We start from the raw sequence: 5,250 nt of genomic DNA, 5'->3' as shown, positions 1-5,250 counted from the left end.
ACATCTCATATTAAAAAGATAAAATAATAAAAATCTGTATCTTAAGACACAGCTAAGAAAAAAACACTTGCAGGTTTCATTTAAAGGCTAAATAAATAAATAAATAAATAAGATTTCAGTCAGCACCTAGATTCAGGCTGATTGAAAGCCAGACCCCTAGGCAGCAGCTTTTAAAGTATGGAAATAGATACCTCTTTCCAGGGAAATTCAGGAGATGAGTGTGGGCACCAGGCCTGGCTGACCCAAGGTCTGGCTGTGATCCAAGGTCTGGCTGTTATCCAAGGCCTGGCTGATCCAAGGCCTGACTGGCCCAAGGCCTGACGGGCCCAAGGTCTGGCTGTGACCCAGGCCTGTGGCTAGGAATAGGACCCCAGATTTAGAATATTATGTAAACATATTTCAGCTTATTGTATCACGCATGTATGGCTGAAGGGCACTATTGTACTCTGCTATGTGAGGAGCCATGTGGTCCCCTAGAACAAAAAGGGGAGTAGAAGTGCGTGCAATATTGCGCTCTCGATAGAGCTGCACTTCCCAACAGAAGTGTGTTCCATGCAATAAAGTTGGTGCCTGCCATTTCATTCTCATGTCTGCCTCTTGTGCATTCTTCCAACTGGGTGTCTCACCATCAAACCTTCCCTTCTCAATCAGCAATAGCGCTGATGCTTGGCATAGCTGACATGATCTGCTTGGCACTGACAATGAGTGTTTCTGTCTGATCTCTCTGCATTGAGCCTGGGGTAATAGCAAGTTAAGAACTGTTTCTTTCTTTACTACCATCTCATTGAATTGATGAACACAATACCTTCTGGCCGTGAGAGCCAGCAATCAAGGAGTGTTTCCTGGATGGCAGCTTCAAAAACCAGGGCACCAGATGCAGGTACAAGCTCCCCTCTGGGAGATACCTGGCATTCTTGAGCACAACAGAGGGAGGGCAGAAAGATAGCACCCACAACTTCCTTTTCAAGATACCAGCAACCTGGAGTGAAGCAGAGGGAGAGTGTAAAGATGGCATTCACCAGCCTCCACCCCCAGAAAGTACCTCAGTAGGTCCCTAGAAGTCTGCCAAACCAGAGACTACACTTCAGGCTAAAGCTCTAGGACAAAGAGACCTCTTTTATAGACAGGGTGTATGTTTCAGTGTCCTAGGGATGGTAGTCAGCCAATGTCTGTTTGTTAGTCTCATTAGACCCACAAATGTGAGCCCAGTTGGCCACCAGAGCCAGGCAATATAGAGGTGTCCTTTGGGCAGCAGCTGCAAAAATCACAGTGCCAGATGAGGGTACAAGCTCCTTCCTAGAAGAGCTGGAGGCAGAGGGCAAGTGCAAAGATGGTGCCCATTAGTTTTTGTCATTAGAGAGTATTTCAGTAGGCCTGTAGATGTGTGTTAAATTAGATGCCTGCTCCTTGGGCCAGTGGTTTAAGATATGCAAATAAGCCTCTTTCACAAAGTGCTTTTCAGTCATTTGTCTCTACCATGGGCTCGGGGGTGGATGAATCTGCACATGGAAGCCTTTTAAAAACTGTTCCTTGAGGCTTGGGCAGATGGCAGACTAGATAAAAGCAGAGTTCACTTCCTTCCAGGTCCGCAGTAAAACTACAACCAAATTATAAAATAATCAATATGGAAAATCACCTGAAGTCCAGCTGGTTGTAACACTTACATCTGGTAATCTAAAGGAGCCCCATCAAAGCCGGTAGGAGGGGCAGTCTTGAATCAGGATGGACCTGCACTCGCAGGTGGTGGAGGATCACCAGGAGGGAGAGCGAGACCCCCTTGAAAGAGAGGGGGGTCCTGGCCTCATTCAGGGCTTCCCAGCCCAGGGTCCCAAACCAGGGAAGAGGAGATTCCAATAACTCTGACTGTATAAACCAGAGGGGATTCTGTCCATCTGGGTGAGATGGAAGGAGACTGAAACCTTAGACACCCCTTTGAAGGACTGGCTCACAGGCTTTCTGACCTATGAACACTCACCCAGGACTCCGGCAGTGGGTCAGAGGTTCACACAGGATTCATACCAAGAAAGTCTGCATTACCTGGCATCAGAACGAGGGATAGAAGGACAGCCACCATTGTACCTTAATCTGGCCCCCCTACCAGGCAATCTACAGACTTCACCAGATTGACTGTGCAGACCCCTCCCACAGGGCCATTAGGAAGCTGCTGGCCTGAGGGGATTAGCCCACCCCCACCCAACCTGCAGATTGTCCAAGGCTTTTGTTTCTGGATGGCTGCCATGCCCTGCGCCAATTCAGGGCCTAGCATTCAGAGCTGGAAGCCAGTGAGGTGAGAGCTTATTTCCCAGATAGTTTCAGGCAAACACTGCTGCCAACACGAACTTGGGCGGGTATTGAGGATTGGTGGCCAAGTCTCAGAGAGCAGCTAGTCTTGCTGTGATTTGGGAATTCTGCAGGAACACACAAACTGAAGTTGTAGCAAAACTGAGGCTGTATTGATCTGATTGCCACTGTCTCCCTGAGACCCCACCCCACCCTACCCACAAACTGCTGTAGGTGGCCAATTTACAGTGAACTGCCACCGTCCTGCCCTTCCCCACCGGATCTCCCTATCCACACAGGCAACAAACTTGCTAGCCCAGGGTGAGCACTGCACAGAAATCAGTTGCAGGCAGAACTCTGCTCCCCGCAAGAGTTGCAGTATTGTGTCCAGGAAGAACAGGGTTCTGTGGGACTGCCCCAGATAGCCACTGGTCTCACTGTGATCTGTGACTACAGCACGAATGCCCAGGCACAGAAGTTGTAGCAAAAGTGAGGCTGTATTGGCCGATGGCCCTTGTCTCCCTAAGATTCTGCTACACCCAAGCCACAAAGTGCCTGTAGCCCACTGACAGGCAGCCTCCCCTGCCCTGCTTGGCTCTGGGTTTGTGCAGTCTGCGCAGGCAACAGATCTTGGCTAACACAGTAAGCGCATTTTGGAGGAAACAGTTGTGGACTTGTTGCAGAAAAATCAACAAGACGAGAAACCAAGCACCACTCGGAGAGTTGGAGAACTCAGGTTTATTATGCCGGCGGTCCCAGAAGAGCTAGTGCTCTGAAGATCTGGGCCCCAAGCTCAGGGGTAACCTTATTTTATAGGACTTATCTGAACAATTACAGTTGGCATGGGCCAATTGGCTAATGAGATTCTCAGAAAGGAATTCAGGCAATACATGTGTTATCAAGCAAAAGCAATACATCTGTTATCTATAGAACAAGCAAAGGAGATACACCTGTTATTTAAACAGAACAAGCAAAGGGGATACATCTGTTATCTAGACAGAACAAGCAAAAGGGATACATCTGTTACCTATACAGAACAAGCAAAGGAGATACATCTGTTATCTAGACAGAACAAGCAAAGGGGAGGGTGAGTCTTCAGTTGATTTGTCAATCTAGACAGAACAAGCAAAAGGGATACATCGGTTACCTATACAGAACAAGCAAAGGGGATACATCTTTTATGTAGACAGAACAAGCAAAGGGGAGGGTGAATCTTCAGCCGATCTCAAGGTCACCCTGCCCTTCGGCCTATGTGGCAAGCATGTCTACAGAAGCAGAACAAAGAGCTGGTTACAAGGTTAGCCATTTGAGTGAAAAATTCCTCTTCAGACTGACCACTGCTGCCTGTACGAGCCGCAGTATCTCTTGAGAGGATTGCAGGGGTCTGTATTGGCCTGACAGTCCTTGACTCCCTGAGATCCTGTGCCAACCAATACACAAAGTGCCTGCTGCATATTGATATGCCTGTCCCTGCCCTGGGGTGGTGCATTCAGGCCCAAGATGGGCAGCAGCTGAACTTGCTGTAACTGGAAACTTGTACAAGGAGCCACTGAGACAGTGCTGGCATGTAAATTGACACTGCAGTGGCAGGGGGAAATATACTCAATAGACTCAGGAGCCTCCTGGGATCCCTGCACTACCCAACACATATATCACCCAGAGGCTTTTCCAGTTTCAGAAACTTATGGGCAACTGACAGGCAATGTCAGACCTGGAGGAGCACTGGTCCCTCTGCTAAACTGACCTAGGTCAGGGATGGGGGATATCCAGACTACTGCCTACAGCGTTTTCTCTTCTACTTACCTATAGATCCAGCATAGGCAACAACCATCTGTGGATCACTTTGTAGTTCCCACAGTGTAGCCCTGAGCAATCAAAAGTAGTGGCTGACCTTGACCTACTGAGGAGCACCTCCCAAGGGGCTGCAAAACCAGCACATCCAGAGACTGGCACCAGACCACAACAGAGTAACTCCTGACTTGATCCATTAGTGATGCAAACAAGGGTGGTTGCAACAAGTACACAAGCCTGCTAGGGCAAATCCCACTCCTGTGGGTCAGCCCCACACAGCAACTCTTACCCTGTGGGTGAAGCCAATTCCCACAATTAGCCTGAGCGTCAATCCCATCCACTGATCTACTAACAATAAAGTCTTGGTGACAACAGATGATCACACATGACCCACACAAAGATCAAGTCCAGAGCCCCTGGCATACGGGATCAGGGAGAGTGCACCAGTGGGCTACACAGGGCACTTTCTACATTAGGCCATCTTGCCAAGGTTGAGAGATGAAACAAATATTTCTGACACATAGAAATGAACACAGAGAGGCTATAAAATGAGGGAGAAAACAAAGAAACATACTATAAATGAAACAACAGGAGAAAACTCCAGAAAATAAGCTAAATGAAATGGAGGCAAGCAACCTACCAGAAACAGAGTTCAAAATAATGGTTATAAGGATGCTCAACAAACTTATAAGGGGAGAATGGATGAGCACAATGAGAACCTCAACAATGAGAAACCATAAAAAAGAACCAGATAGTAATGAAGAATACAATAACTGAAATGAAGAATACACTAGAAGGATTCAACAGTAGATTGGGCAAAGTAGAAGACTGAATCAGTGAATTGGAAGACAAGGTAGTAGAATACACCCAATCAAAATAACAAAAAGAAAAAAAAAATTTAATGAGGATAGTTTAAGAAACTTCTGGGACAACATGAAGCGTAAAAATTTCCAGATCATAGGAGTACTTGAAGGAGAAGAAAGCATGGGATTGAGGATCTATTCAAAGAAATAATGACAGAAAACTTCCCTAATCTGGCAAATGAATTAGACATACAAGTCCAGGAAGCACAAAAGAGTCCCAAACAAGAGAAATTCAAACAGACCCACACCAAGACACATCATAATTAAAATGCCAAAAGTCAAAGACAAAGAGAGAATCTTAAAAGCAGCAAGAAAA

The sequence above is a fragment of the Pteropus alecto genome, unplaced genomic scaffold (genome assembly GCF_000325575.1).
Source record: "Pteropus alecto unplaced genomic scaffold, ASM32557v1 scaffold7, whole genome shotgun sequence".
Taxonomy (NCBI): Eukaryota; Metazoa; Chordata; class Mammalia; order Chiroptera; family Pteropodidae; genus Pteropus; species Pteropus alecto.
This window is presented reverse-complemented; position numbering follows the sequence as displayed.